Genomic DNA, 16,444 nt, shown 5'->3' with positions numbered 1-16,444 from the left:
TCCCGAGCCCTGACTGGAGATGCTAGGGATGGAACCTGGAACCTTCTGAATGTAATCTCCCATTCAAACACAAACCTGGGCAAACCCTGCTTAACAAAGGGGGCAATTCATACTTGCTGCCACAAGAGCAGCTCTCCTCCCTGAGGAGAGTACTGAGGTATCAGAAACTGGGTGAACAGGGTGCAAGCCCATAATTGGCTGGTGTGCAAAGAAAGGAAGGCAAGTGGGATAGCAGCCGCTGCCGTTTGTTCCTGGGGTAAGCAAAGGCCTCCAGCACAGTGGTACCCCCATGTCTCTCTGTCTTCCAGTGATTTGGGAGTAGTAGCAATTTAGGTGAATCTTAATTGGAATTTTAACTCGATTCTGCATTTCTTTTCACTCTCTTCTTTTAACTCAAGCCTTCAGATTGGGAGCTAAATCTATTCAATTTAAAGAGAGAAGTTGGAAGAACTAGGTTCTGGCCCACCAGGTGACCCTAAAGGTTGGGTTGCGACCGTCTGAAAGCTAAAGGACTCTTTAAGAGCCAGATTGGTTCTTTGCAGAGGTGGTTTGTTTGCTGGGTTTGATTTTGTTTTGTTTTTCAAATTCAGCAGATTTACATTCATGCCCATTGAAGTCTGTGGGTTTTAGCTGGTGTGAGCATTTCTTGAAGGGGGGGGGTTGTCTAATTCTGGAATGATCCCAACGGGCCATTCATTTCCTTTCTGCTGCCTCCACTTGGCAAGAGCCGTTTGCCAAACATCTTTTAACGGAGGCTGTTTCCCATTCACCCCTCCTGGAGTTGTCGTAATGGACTAGAATAGATTGCATCCAGATCTGACTTGGCCCTGGTCACCCTGACATTATATTAATAAGGGAGAACATTCAAGAGCTGCGTTCAATCAAAGGATTTGTTGATAGCTCTCTGGTAGGGTGTTTCCATAGGCGATGGTATGATCAGCTTCTGAATTGCCTCTGTTTATAAACCAGATAGAAGTGACACATCTCAAAATGCTGCTCTTTGGTTTTCAGTATTGTCAGGTAGCCAGGTCACAGCCCAGGGACCTAATCTGACTTGGGGGCTTCCTCCCATCTGGTCCAATCCAGCATTGGCCCTGGTCTCAAAAACCTTCTTTCTCCTTCCTCTTCTTAGGCACTTCAGGGTGGATACAGAAGAGAGGTATTTTTCAGAGTCAAAGATGGTTTGAAAGAGGACATTAGGTACACTCCATCCCACTTTCGCTTCCTTTAAATGGGTTGGTATTGTCCTGAAAACCTGCACAACCTGTTTGACAAGAGGCAACAAGCGAAAGAGGTGTGAACACCTGAGGAATGAATCCTCTCACAAACCACTTCCAACTCTCTTTAAAATTATTGTCTTCTTTCTTAGGCCATTTCTCCGGAGTGGAGGCAAAAGGAGACAGCTCTCATCCAGCATATTGCCCCCACTGTGATCAGCAAGAGGGGGCTCTGTCTGAGTCTTCTCTCCATGCGCCTCAGTTGTTCACTCCCATTTTTCTGTGACTTATCTTGTGCAAAGAAGTTAGCAGCTGGACTGAGGTGCATGAAGGGAACATTCGTTTTCCCTGGGTTGCAGAAATAGTCCTTTGCCTCTGTTTTGGCTTGTGTGGGGTATCTAGATCCAGTGTGATAACCCCTTCAGCTCTTCATAGAAATAGATATAGATATAGGCCTTTAAAACATTTGTTATAGAGCAGAACAATCCTACATAAGGGTGTGCTCTCCCCCCCCCCAGATATGCTAAGCACGGTATTTAGACTGGGATGTGCCACTTCTGAACTTTGTTAACCCAGGGCAGAAAGTGGAAGAGAACCAGTTTTAAACTGAATAAAACAATTTTTTTGTTTTGTTTAGTGTCTACGGGGATACATGATAGAGGTGTATAAAATTATGCATGGAGTAGAGAGAGTGGACAGAGATAATTTTTTCTTCCTCTCTCACAACACTAGAACCAGGGGTCATCTCCTGAAACTGAAGGCCCGGAAATTTAGGACCAACAAAAGGAAACATTTGCTCAAACGGCACATAATTAATCTATGGAATTCTCTGCCACAGGATGTGGAAATGGCCACTAGCTTGGATGGATTTAAAAGGGACTTAGACAAATTCATGGAGATCAAGTTTATCAATGGCTACTAGTCTGATGGCTAAAGGCCACCTCCAGCTTCAGAGGCAAGATGTCTCTGAATCCCAGTTGCAGGGGAGCAATGGCAGGAGAGAGGGCATACCCTCACCTTTTGCCTGTGGGCTTCTCAGAGGCATCTGGTTGGCCACTGTGTGAAACAGGTTGCTGGACTAGATGGGCCTTGGGCCTGATCCAGCAGGTCTGTTCTTATGTTCTTATGAATATTCAGGCACATGTAGGTTTTGCTTTTGAACTTCAGATATGAGAAATGAAAAACACCCACCCACACACCATTTAAGCATCACTTCTGAAAACAGCTTACCCTCATCTTGGAACGTCTTGCCACTTCACATCACTTGTTTGTTTAAAATAATAATTTTCCCTCGTTACACACAATCGGAGTAGGAGAGAAAATTGCATGTTTTGAATTTTGCAACAAGAGCAGATATTAAAGTGCAAAATCATCTTGTGGCAATAAACGGAATGTGCAGACATCCATGATGGGGTGTGTGTGTGCGCGCATGTGTGTGTGAGGGAGAGAAGCATGGTTTTTTATTTACTGGAGAGATGCATCCACCCTTTATAATACCATTCCATTTGCTACTTTAGTTTATTCAAAGCCAGTGAAGTCTGCTTAAAAAGACTCATGTAGCCAGTAGGGGGCACCTTGGTTATGCATTATTCATTCTTCAGATAGTATTATAAACTACTGGTGGAGGGGGCACCAGTTCCTCCCCACCACCTCCCGCTCTCAACTGAAAGAACAGTCTGCCAAGGAGATCTGGTACAAGCCATCAAAATATTTTGGCAGCTCTGCAGAGTGACAGTTTAAATGAACACAAGAGGGTGTTTAACCATTTAGGAGCCAAAGGACAGCGATGGCAGGAGCACATGGAGAGGTCTTTACCATTCGGAAGCTGTGGGGTTTTCTTGGTTGTTGCATATTGCTAGGCCAAACCTATGAGCCTTAGTCGCTCTCCCTGTCAGTGCAGATGTCTCTTCTTTTCTCATACATCCTCCTTGTTCTCCTCCCAGATCCATAGCACAGATGTGGGTGTAGCAGTAGCCTAATCACTAAGGATTTCCCCCTCTATATTTTCTAGTTCTATAAAATGTTTTTGGTTGTTGATTTGTAATTGTTGTTGGTTTTTATTATTACATCACACCAAATACAGAAGAAGCATTTTTTAAAAACTGAGAAAAAGATGTGGCAGAGAGATGTCTCAGATATGATCTCATCAAGTATTGGGAAAACATGAGTGTGCAGGTCCAGGCCAAGAACGATACTTGAAGAGCATGTACTTGGTTTAGCCAAGCATCTCTTTCCAAAAAGCTTGATGATTGTTTGGGGGTTGAAGGGAATTACTATCATTATACATACAAGCAAGAAATGGTCATCGTATTGCATAGGAAGTGTCTAGCTGAACACCTCCTTTCAAAAAGTGGTTTTGGTGTGTGAGTTTATCTGACAGTGCTATGTTCTGTGCTCTGACCAGCTTCAGATGTAACACAAAGCCATGATTTATGCAACCACAGTCAAGAACTGGTTTGAGCTTCCAGGTGTACCACAGTCCAATGCATGGTTTAGAGCTACTAGGCTGCTTTTGTTTCACTCAACTTCATAACTTTGCTATCATCTCCATGGCACAGCTGCCTTCTTGAGCAATGGCTCTCACTATGGTTCATCAGTGATCTGGGAATTAAAACAGAATGGAAACCACAGTTAGCTCAAGCTGTGGTTTGCAAAGCAGTTTCAAACTGTGGTTTAAGATCCTGAAAACAAACCATGGTTTGCAGACACTGGGAAGTGGGTCTCACGATCAAGGATCCCCACCGCCCCTATCGGCTCCGTGACAGAGCCGGTAATCATGTGAGCAGCCGATTCAGCCACCCAGGGACAGCGCCCTGCTCGTCTGTGGGGAGAGCGGGCTAAGCTCTCCCCACTCTCCCCGCAGAGCCCATGTGGAAAGCCTCAGTTTTTGATTGTGTGAACTACCTCCTAGGTTCAGTCATAACATGAAACCATAGTTCACTAAACAAACCATGGGAGCTCTTCTCACAGTCAGTGAGAAGATCTCCGGGGTGGTCTGTGGGGAAGGTGGGTTTAACCTACCTTCCCCGCAAACAATCTCCTTTCCTTCCCTGGGCGGGCGGATCGCCCACCCAGATGAGCAGCAGTTCCCTCTGCAGCTCCGTGGGTCAGCCAGGGTCAGGGTGCTGGGACACGCTGCTGCTTTTTGCCCCACCCCAGAGCGCCAATAATGCACCGTGCGAGTGTGGGGTGTATTATTGGGATTCCACCCACCCCGAGTGTGCCAGTTGTGGCTGCCTGACATACAATTTGAAAAATGAGGTTAAGGGAATATTCGCTCCTTAACCTCATTTTAGAGGGAGGCTACATAGGCAAGTTTACTGCCGAGTAGCTGCCAGGATTGCGCCTTATCTCGGCTGTTCACATGCATGTGCAAAACCAGGCTGGGCTCCATTAGCCCAGTTTTGCATGCATGTGTGAATAGCCTCATGGTTTCACATTCTGTCTGGACTTTCTCACACCACTTATCCAAAGATAAGACTTCCAACAAAGGACTATTTGCAACCTGGCTGCTATTAACATTTTTTAATATCTGTTTTTTTGTTTTCAAGTATGTTTGTCTCTTGGATAATGGTTTCTGAGGTGAGATCAAAGAGCAGGATATAGGTATTTTAAGTTTGTTTGTTTGTTTTGCAGGAAACTAAATGAACAAGACCACAAAGATTCGACAAGAGAAACATGGTAAGGACAGATAGTTAAATATTAAAGTGTGACTTAAATTTTGAATTTGAACACTGATCTCTAAGGAATGATATTGCATCCTATCTGACCAATATGACGTATGTCTCTCAAAAAACCATTTTGTCAATGGCTCTTATGAACAAATTAGATAAATGGAAACCAGTCTTCTATACAAGTATCCAAATAATCTTGCTTGTTAGAGGTGTGGATTTGTCCCTTTTAACACCAGGGATCATATTTGTCAATATCAACTGTTTTATTATAGGCGGTTCCTGACTTCCCCCACTAGCATACTTTTTCTGATCTTGATGCAAGGGATAAAAGCTATGAGGGGTTTATGTGCCATGTGCTGGAATTCACATTGAGAAATATTCACTAGCATCAAACCAGCTGTAGAAAACAAACTACTATGTGGAATGTTATTGATTTCATCATCAAAGGCTTGCCTCCAGAACCTGTTTATAACACTGCAGTCCCACCACATGTGGAAATATGTTCCTGCGACTTGCATATATAATACATCCCCTGCCCCACTCCCCACAGTCTGCCATCTCAGTGCTTGCTAAGCATTTATTCTGCCATTCCCACCTCCTACTGTGCAATCACTTTTGGAGGGGACTTTCCTACAAAGGCCACATAGCAAATCAGGAGTGGATGTTAAGGATCTGCAGAGCCTAGTTCTTTGGTTTTCTTGCTAGCAAACCACCACACCCTACATTTGCACCCGGCATTATGCAAGGTTCTTGTTCAAGCAGTATTTGTATTTAGGGCAGACATTAGACCAGCTAAAACAAACACTTTTCACCAGCTATCTGTACTGGGCTGCCAAGTGCTGGACCCCCATCTCATTTTTACAGTTCCAAACAAGTGACAAAAGCAGAAGCTATGCAGATGTTCTGCTTGGTAGATCACACGTTGTATAGGCCCGGCTTCGTGGGAGCAAAACAATCCTGTTTGGAAGGACAGATACTGCAGCAGAGGGAGAGTTGTCTGACTGTGTGGTTTTCTAAGAACAAGCAGGAGAAGTTGGGGCAATCCACCACCAGCAGGAGATATCCATGCATAGGAAGTTGGTTTGGGGCTGACCCACAGTGTTACCTCACCACACACAACCTCAAACAAATGTGGTTCTTAAGGTGCACTTCACCTGTCATATCAGCTCAAGGCACAGATGAGCAGTGGTGGAGCCTTTGGGTAAGAGCCAGAGTTACCATTCCCAAAACCATCGTGGAGGGAAGAAGGATCCAGTTAGACCATCTGAGAGCAGCAAAATGCCTTGGAGGGGGTACAGTTTGATAGTTAAGCATATATTTTCATAAAGGAAGTCCCAGATTCAACTTCTGCTGTCTCTGGTTAATCAATCTGGTTAGTAGGCTCTCTGCCTGAGACTTTGGAGATCCACTGCAGTCAGAGAGCTGACTATACTGGGATGCATGGACCAGAGATCTGACTCTGTAAACCAGTTCCTTGTGCCCTTGAATGTGGACAGAAATCCGATGCTAACTCAAGAACTCAACCATTGTTACAGTATCATGTAGGCCAAGATGATTGCGGCTTTACATTGATGCTCTTTAACACTTCTCCTTCTAGGAACATAGGAAGCTGCCTCCTACCAGTCAGACCATTGGTCCATCTCGCTCAGTATCTCGCTCAGATTGGTCCATCTCTACACAGACTGGCAGCAGCTTCTCCAAGGTTGCAGGCAGGAGACTCTCTCAGTGCTATCTTGGAGATGCTGCCAGGAGGGAACCTGGAACCTTCTGCATAAAAGCATGCAGGTGCTCTTCCCAGAGCAGCCCCATCCCCTAAGGGGAATAACTTACAGTGCTTACTCTTGTAGTCTCCCATTCAAATACAAACCAGGGCAGACCCTTCTTAGCAGAAGGGACAATTCATGCTTGTTACCACAAGACCAGCTCTCCCCCACATCTGCCAACATGATGTGCTCAAATTGTGACCTTCCTCCCCATCCCTTTTCTATTAACACAATTACAGTGTGTGTGTGTGTGTGTGTGTGTGTGTGTGTGTGTGTGTGTGTGTGTGTGTGTGTGTGTGTGTGTGTGTGTGTGAGAAAGCAAACCTCCACCTAGGGAAACTCACAGTGGAGGCAAGGTACAGGGAAATAGGCTTTTTAAACAATGTGAACTCAGACTGCACAGGATATAACCACCACAGCCTTTACTGTGGACAGTCTTGGTTGTAAAGTCTTTGCCTTTGGAGGCTGCTGATTGGACCCAGGTTCTCATTCTCCACCCCCTGCTAAATTAGGATGTAGCTGGCCTGTAAATACACAGCAACCTGGTGGGCTTATATCTTTACCTTGCAGATCACCCCTCTTCACTATTCATAACATCCACGTTAGCATGACAGCTCACCATGAATGACGAAAACTGCATTTTCTCACTCTAGCATTCAAACTACAAAGATCACCCCACGTACCCCCAAACATCCTAAGCTTAGAATTAGATCAGAAATTAGCTTTCTCTCTCTCTCCCCCCCCCTTAATCTTTTCTTGTTCAAGAAAACCCAGGGATTTGGAGGGAAACTGACCTGAAGCAGAATCACCTTTATCTTATAAAATCATCCCTGAGTGTTAACAGCCCAGACCTGGGAGCTCTCTGGTTTGGAGCTATGGTACTAACCTGCACTCTCTGTGCAGCGTTGGGAGCCTGACTCACTAGCCCCTTCCGATCACGGCAGGGCTGTAGTTACAATGTTGGATTCAGGGTCACAATTTGAGTCAGATTTCGTATCCTTTGCACAAAGACACATCGACGCCCGAGCCTAATGAACATCAATATTCTTAACGACAAGGAAAAGATCTCTTTTATGGGATTCCAGACAGGCACTGTGTCTCCGCGCTCCTCCTGCAGAATCGCAGGAAAATAGACCCTGTCTCACTAACGCACAGGCTTTCGCCCTTGCAAAGTTGAAACCCACCACTTTGTGGAAAGGCTTCCTAATGAGGACAACCCTGTTGTCCAACGTGGTTTTTTTGTTTGGGTTTGGTTTTTTTTGCAGATAAGCTGCCTTGCTAGATTGCTTCATCCCCCCCCACCCCACCGGCAGTCCTTGCAGAGTCTTTCCGATATGCTGGTCCAATATACACCATTCTTCCTTTTCTGGTTGATCTTATTTATGTTGTTGGTAGTGTTCTTTGGCATTTTTTAATGTGGGGGTGTAGTCTTGGAATGGGAATGATGCCATACCAAACATTTCATAACAAAATGATCATTCAGAGCTATATATATATAACCCTTAATTATAATTTACTAATGAAAACCAAAAGTTTAAAAATTGGCCACTTCATGGCAACTTCGGCTTTCCTAGTATTTCCTCCAGTCTTGGCCATATTTTGCATCATTATTTTTGTCAGGCGGGTTCCTTTCCTCTCTAATTTTTTTGCATTTCCACCCTTAGCTCTTTACATCTTTGGCTACCAGATGTGTCCCACATTGAAGAGTTATTTCTCCTCCCTAGAGTGGAATAAATGCAATCAATATGAGTATTGCTCTCAGGGCCTTGAAATATTACATTAATGTTCCATGTGGTGACATTTTAGCTGGAATTTTCAAATACATTATGATGGTTCAAATTAATATTTATCAGATCAGCTTTTATATTTTGCAAAAGAGAGAGAGAGTAAGCATTATTAAAATACAAAATGCAGATGAACTCCAAAATCGATGGTCCATTTTACCAGCACTTTTCCAGGGTTGTGTTTTGCTTTCTGGTTTTGTTTTAAAATTTATTAGTTTTACAGGCAAATCTATTTATTTCCCCTCATTTATTTCCCCCCCGCTCCCTCAGTGTTTTCCAATAGTTTCTCCTCCCCCGTTTATTATCCTGAAATGTAAATTACGACATTAGCCAGTTTTCTTTAATTTTTTTCCCTTTTCAATGATTAAATCTGTTACATGACATCTTTGTCCTTTCTATAAATTAAATCATCTTTCCTCTCCACCTTTAGCCACTGCCAGAAGCAATACTCTGATTGCCAGCAATAAAAGTCCTCACGTTACACAGTCTTTATTCCTACACAAAGCAAATCTCCCCACCCCCTTCTTTCCCAGTACTTAATACTGCTTTCTTGTGAGGTGGGTGGGGGGGAGGATGCACTTCAGTTTTCACTGTTTTTCCGCAAGCAAGGAATTTTCACCAAGGGCTGAAGGGTAGATCTAAACAGCATTTCATCTCACATTCCAAAACACATTGTTGTTTTGTGATGGAAAATCCAGGGTGATGAATGATTTTGTTTGTTGATTTGTCTATTTTTGTAAATCCCCTTTCTTTTCATTTTGAGCTCAGCTAAAACATTTGGGGGTGAGGGTGGGGGTAACAGTACCTGAATGCAGCTTTGAAGGTTGGAGGATTACCATCAAAGTTATCTGTGGGTTAGGAAGGAATAAAGTGAGGGCAGCTTAATAATGCCCTCAGCCCCTACCTATATCTCTAATTGTAGGACTATCCCTTCAAATACAATTTCTGGATGGATGAGGGTTAAAATATCCCAGCCACACTATAAAAGTTTGCAGTCACCATTTCTTCTTCTTCTTCTTCTTCTTCTTCTTCTTCTTCTTCTTCTTCTTCTCTTCTCTTTTCTTTATATGTGTGTAGCGGGGTGTATTTCTGGCTGATGGTTTTGTTGCATGTCAGATACAACACATAGAGAAAGGGGACAATCTGTATCTGTTTCGTACGTTTGGATGTCCGTGCGCGAGACTGCCCTTCCTATTTTCTCGCAGTGCTGATCTGCGCAAAAGAACGACAGGAAACTTAAAAAAAGAAAAGGAGGAGGAATCGATTGTTCGACCCGCACTTGAACTCGCCTGAAAGAGATAAAGCAGAATTTTCAATAGGTCCCCTGCCCTTTTCACCAGGAGGGAAAGAGGAGAAGAAAAACAAGAGATATTTATATGACAGCAGCTGCTGAAAATAGCATTTCAGAGCAATAAAAAAAAAGGGGAAAGAGATTCAATGGTAAAGGGGGGGAAAGAAGGCAGAAAGTCACTTCCCTCTGGCTCCCCAACTGGCAAGCGAGTCCTGGAAACGCCAGCCTGAGCCCTATAGATCTGCTTGAAATTATAGTTGTCATTGAGAGTGAATTTATGCTTCTATTGATCTGCAAAAGGAAAATATTAAATGGTTTGGTTTTGATCTTTAGCTGACCCCAAGGTCAAGGGTAGTCTGAGATTAGTATTCATAGAATTCATCACCAAATTGTAGCCTCCATCTACTTTATGCAAACATAAGGAAAACATCCAGAGATAAATACAAAGCAAAATGACAAACAATTCTCTCTCTCTCTCTCTCTCTCTCTCACACACACACACACACAGAGACACACACAAACACACACAGGAAAATAATCATAGCCAGTAGAGAGCAAAAGACGCATGCACCCAAGAAAACATAATTCACAAATGGGGAAAGGGAAACAAAATGCAGACCCACACAGATCTAATGGCACACAGAGGGGGAAAGTGCAATCTAGAACAGACAAGAGCATCAACCTAATCTGACAGAGGTATGCACATCTCCTGACACAACTACAAAGAAATGCACAAGAAGCTACTTCCGGAGTAAAACACAAGACTGGTGCAAGAAATCACTTCCTTCTCTGTGCAAAACCAACAGAGATGCCCACCACTGAGGCTCTAACAAGAAGCAACAGATGCAGATGTGGTGAAATGTGGCTGGACAGATATAGTGAGTGTTGTGTGAAATTATTGTGCCTGTGAGTCAATGCCTGTGATTCTGGCTACTGAATGGCTTCAGTATACACACGGTGAAGCCCCATTCAGACATTCAAATTGGCAAAAGCGAAGTGAATGAAGTGGAGCCCAGTCATTCACAAAAGAGATTGTGCATTCTGCTCCATTAAGCTGGCAAGATAGTGGAAAACACACAGCCAGGTATACCTGGGGAGACTGGGGGCACATTTACACCAGCTTTCCCCCCTGGAAAAAGCAGGTTCCTTCTGGGCCCAGAATCTAGAGCAGAATCACTTCCTACAGTGTACTGCTTTCGGAGACTGGCTGTGGAAAAATGTCAAAGATACATTTGCTTTTGTGCCGTGTCTGAGCAGCAGCATATCATGGGGGACATGGAGCTTGCTAATGAGTACACCCCAACCTGGTTCATGCCTTGATTATTCCTGATTAGTTCGGCTGGCTGGGAGGGTGTCAGCCTCCCACCTGGGAAGGAGTCTTTGTCACCCGGCAGAACTGCTCCCTGTGAAGATCCAGAACAGATCTTCTGGCTAGCAGGGACTCCTCAGGGAAGATTGGCATGCTTACTCACATGTAATTATTCTTGTGGGTGCAAAGTGCATACCCACAAAGACTATTCCAAGAGGAGGATTGTCAAGGAGTAATGGCTTGTCTCTCTTCCTCCAGGAAACACACACACACTCCAGAAAATAGCTATGTTTAGAAACAGAATTCTCTCCCAATGTGTGTGTAATGTATGCATTACAAACTAACCAGTCATCATTTTACCCCAAAGAAATTGAGACATGTCATGGGATACAGATTGACTCCAGGATGTTCAGCGTCCCCTCCAAACTGCAAGTTCTAGGACTCCTTTGGGGGAGCTAAGGACGGTAAAAATTAGATTACATTTGCAACGTAAATGTAGCCCTAGAATCAATGTCCATCTGGATCTTGAAGCTGGGGGTGGACTTGAGTTGCAAATAGTGTTTCTCAAGTAAATAAATATGAGTCCTGAAGAGCTGATGAGTCCCTTTTGTGATGTCTCCATGGAGTATTAACGTTCCAAACACTCGTACGGTACAGGAAAATGATCTTTATGAAGCACTGAAACCCCTCAATTTTCTATAAGAACTGTGGTGTGTGGAAATAAAGCCCAATTATTTCAAATAATGGTCATCTAGCAACCCAAGCTGATATCCAGGTGTCCTAGAGTCGTTTTAAGGAACCCAGGAAAACCCATTGCTTTCAGGAGCCCTCTGAATGACAAAAGGATCCAAAATCAACTGCAACTTTCTCCTGAAGTTTATAGTTGTACAGTTCCTAGATCAACGAGTTAGACATTTTAATCTGAATCCACATTCCTGCATTTTAAACCCATTTCTTCTTGTCCCATCATCTTCAGGGCTTCCTTTTCAATATTTGGAAACTGCTGATATCTTCCCCATCTTCCATCTTCCAAATAACATTGGTAGAGCTGTTGGCTGTGGCAGAGCTGGTGACTCTCAGAAGTCCTGCCTGGCAGCAGGAAGTTGGGAATAAAATGTGCACTTGGTCAACTCTCCAGCTCTACGTTTTGAGGAATAAATTTCTTTCTGGAACATCAGCTTAAGAATGGCATTGATCAGCAAGGGCCTCAGATGGAGTTATAGCACCAGATTTCTACACCCAGTGCAGAGATAAAACTACATTCTCCTATGAAGCCAAGCAGGAAGCTAAGCTTCTGTGCTTGAGGGATCTGACTGTAAAGGCTCTTCAACCACATTTCCAACTAAAAGGACCAGGTGGCAGGTAATGGGAAAGACTCCTTCCTTATGAGGCAAGGCTACAGCATCTGGGGTTTTTTAGTTTGGAAAAGAGGTGTATAAAAATATGCATGGAGTAGAGAGAGTGGAGCCACCTAATGGCGCAGCGGGGAAATGACTTGATTAGCAAGCCAGAGGTTGCCGGTTTGAATCCCCACTGGTATGTTTCCCAGACTATGGGAAACGCCTATATTGGCAGCAGCAATATAGGAAGGTGCTGAAAGGCATCATCTCATACTGTGAGGGAGATGGCAATGGTAAACCCCTCCTGTATTCTACCAAAGAAAACAATAGGGCTCTGTGGGCACCAGGAGTCGACACCAACTCAATGGCACACTTTACCTTTAGAGAGAGTGGACAGGGAGAAATGTTTCTCCCTCTCTCACAACACTAGAACCAGGGGGCATCTCATGAAACTGAAGGTTGGGAAATTTAGGGCTGACAAAAGGAAGTACTTTTTCACACAACACATAATTAATCTATGGAATTCTATACCATGGGATGTGGTGATGACCACTAGCTTGGATGGCTTTAAAAGGGCTTAGACAAATCCAGTGTGGTGTAGTGGTTAGAGTGCTGGACTAGGACCGGAGAGACCCGAGTTCAAATCCACATTCAGCCATGATACGTGCTGGGTGACGCTGGGCCAGTCACTTCTCTCCCAGCCTAGCCTACCTAACAGGGTAGTTGTGAGGAGAAACTTAAGTATGTAGTACACTGCTCTGGGCTCCTTGGAGGAAGAGCGGGATATAAAATGTGTTAAAAAAATTGTTTTCATGGAGGGCAGCTATATCAATGGCTAGTGGTCTGGCGGCTATACATCACCTCTAGCCTCAGAGATTAGATGCAGGGGAGCAACAGCAAGAGAAAGGGCATGCCCTCACCCCTGTGGGCTTCTCAGAGGCATCTGGTGGGCCACTGTGTGAAACAGGATGCTGGACCAGATAGGCTTTGGGCCTGATCCAGCAGGGCTGTTCTTATGAGATGTAGAAAAGCTACTGCTAGTCAATGTAAATAACTCTGCTGGGCTAAATGGATCTATGGGCTGACTTGGGATAGGGCCTCTTCATATTATTACAGGGAGGCTGCAGAACTCCATGACAGAGTGCTTGCTTTGCACATAGAAGGTCCCAGGTTCAATCCCTGGCTGGCATTACATAGGAGGCAATGGGGAAGACCTATGCTTGATACTCTGAGCATCTGCCCCCAATCTGAGTAGGCAATATTAATCTAGATGGGCCTATGGTTTGATTGAATATAAGGCAGCTCAGAAATAGAGCCCACACCTTGAGGTTCAGTCTCTGGCATCTCCAGTTCAAAGGACCACAGGCAGCAGGCCTAGGAAAGACCCTCTGCCTAAGAAAGAAGCCTCTGAAGGTGGGCCAATGGGGGGGTTGAGGTCATCACTTCCTTTTTGCATGAAAGTGTGTCCTGCCCCCGCCATAGCGCAGCTGTGCCCAAGGCAGTAACACATGTTTGCATGGCCTTCATCATGGCCTTCATCCAAAATAATCATGCAAGAAGAACCCAATGGGGCAAAAAAGAAAGAAAGGAAAAAGATGGGTGCAAACTCCAAAAGAAAGTGGATGGCAAGGCCAAATCCTGCCTTGATACAAGGAGGAAGCGCTTTCTGTTTCACATATAGTGACTCCCGGGCGGCTCTTGGAAGTGTTTCCCCCCTTCCCCTCCTCCACCTCCTAAAGAATTTTTTTTCAGCTGCTGGAGAGGCGAGGGGGCAGATGTACCGTGAATTATTTTGGCTGGAAGGGGCAAGAATGTGTCAGCAGAAAACAGGGCCTGTCAGCCAGAGAAAGTGAGCTGCAAATTGTCCATTTCTAAAACGACTTGTTCATATGACACTCTCAGCCTCGCAAGCCACCTGTTCGGCCATCAGTCACCAAGGGGGAAAATGAAGCTTTCCTGTGACGGCGATTCTGACAGATCCAGAAAACTTTCTATAGGCTCAGATGGACTTATGCCCAAACCTTGGCATGGATGGGGGCATGAAAAGCTGGCAAAGTGGTTCAGGGTAGGAGAAGTGGAAGCTACTTTGTGCATTCACATTGTGGTCTTGCTGGCAAAGTCTTTTTCTCTGGCACTTGGATTTAATTTGTGGTAGAACTCCAGCCATGAGGCCTTGTTTGCAACACCAATCCTGAAAGTTCCAAAGATGTGCCTCTGAGCATGTATAGAGTGACACTCTCCTCACCACTGAGCAGCTGCAGTCTGTCCCTACACATTTGAGATTAAGGCCTTTTGACAAAATTTGGCCTTAGCACTTTCCCTCTTGGTACTCCTGTAATTCTAGAAAAACCCACAATGGCATGAAGGGGCACTCACCACCCGCCCACCCACCCAAAAAAAACTAGGAAAAGGGTGGATTGTTAAGGAACACATGGCCATATATTTTGCAACAAGTGGGATTTATCCTCGCGAAATATCATCTTGTCTTAGTTGACAAGTGTCCCAGCCCTTTGAAGACTCCAAAGAGGAGAGCGGCTTAGCAGCAATACCAAATGGTAGGACTGCCTTTCCATTTTCCCGCAAGCAAGGTCAAATTAAGACAGGAAGAGAGTCCAGCCCCAAAACTAGACTATATTAAGCCAATGATGAGAGCTCTCTTTCCCCACCTCTCCTCTTCTGGGGGTGGACACGTGCTTGTGCACTGGTGTCCAGGACTCATTTCTCAATGGGAAAATGGTTGAGGAGTTGCTGACAGAGCCATGATTTCCGTGCAACACTTCCCTGGCCCGGCATGGAGCACATTGCCCAGCGCGCCTGATCAAATAGCTTGTTAATTTCATCATTTCAGACTTTTATGGTTTTTCCAGTTGGTGCCGCTTTTATAAACAAGCATTTCAGTGACCTTCCCCTCCGGACATCAGCGTTTTCAGCTCTGCAAGAATCCCAAGCTCTGAAAGTTTATAAATAAGCCTTCTATCAAGTTCCACAACAGGTGTGACCTCCCCCCATGTCCTAAAACTGAACAGTTTCAACAAGCAAATAAAGACTGCAGAGTCTTGGTCTTAAAGGGAAAGCGTACCCAGAAAGAAAGAGACCATACGTGGATGCCACCAGCCCTGAACTCAGTGGCTTGGCAAAAATGGTCAGTGGTTGGCCTCAGGTGCAACTTATTCCCCTAGATATGATCGCCAAACTTATTTTTGTAATGATGTTCTGCCAACACTTTGCACCTCCGTTTTCAGCCTTGAGAAAACATTTATTTATTTCTCAGTGTAAATTCCCTGCTGATTAATTCAGTGGGTTCTCACAGAGGCTTACAAAGCTACAAATAAAGTAAAATTATATTTAAAAATCCCAAAAACTTCCAACCTAAAATTAATAAGCAATTAAAACATCTGTAAACTGATACCTGTTGTGTTTTCTTTTGTACATGGCAAGCAGAAGAGGAATTCAAGGTTTTTAACCATACTTCCTGCTAGCAGTCCTCCAAGCAGCCATAGAGAAATTGATAAACCTGCCAAAAATTTTCCTTTCTTCTTTGTTGCCAGCTTGCAATTTATTTAATTAAACTTTGAGATGTTTTTAGCATTAACACTGTTAATACTAAATTAAATATGTACACATCTCCTCCTTCATGCATGCACATGTGTACATGTGCAGATGTACGGGTGTGTGTATTGTCCACACTCCAAAGTGCAGCTGTGTTTCTGAGTGTTTTGTAGGGATGCCTTTTATCTTGAGGACTAGCACTGTGAAGTGGCTGAGTATGTGAGCTGGGAAATCTGCAGTTCAAATCTCAGTTCAGCCCTTTATTCACTGGATAGGCAAACCATCATTTTTCTCTGCTTGAGCTGGCCATCTGCAATATAAGGCTATTGATACCATCCATCTGGAAAACATCTGCTTCAAAAGGAACATATTTCTCACAATGGTATGCCCACGCCTCCCTACCTTTTGAGTCTTCTCTCCAACCACGTCCTGCCATTCAGAACTAAACTTTCTCCCTCTGTTAGTCTTTGGCCTTTCTGTCAGTGGACTAATGATCCCAAATAGACCAGCATCTGGA

General features: G+C 44.3%; 1 protein-coding gene across 4 annotated transcripts in view; it reads left to right on the top strand.

Moving 5' to 3' along the window:
- Positions 1-16,444, top strand: part of CASZ1 (castor zinc finger 1) — a 375,530-nt gene that overhangs the window by 67,774 nt on the left and 291,312 nt on the right. For all 4 annotated transcript variants that reach the window (XM_053281208.1, XM_053281214.1, XM_053281206.1 and 1 more), the window contains exon 4: positions 4,854-4,898. The gene's annotated coding sequence lies outside the window, so the exon portion shown is untranslated. The remainder of the gene's footprint in view (positions 1-4,853; positions 4,899-16,444) is intronic.

Source organism: Hemicordylus capensis, chromosome 16 (assembly GCF_027244095.1).
Source record: "Hemicordylus capensis ecotype Gifberg chromosome 16, rHemCap1.1.pri, whole genome shotgun sequence".
NCBI lineage: Eukaryota > Metazoa > Chordata > Lepidosauria > Squamata > Cordylidae > Hemicordylus > Hemicordylus capensis.
The sequence above is the reverse complement of the archived record's forward strand: the minus strand, read 5'-3'. Positions and strand labels throughout refer to the sequence as shown.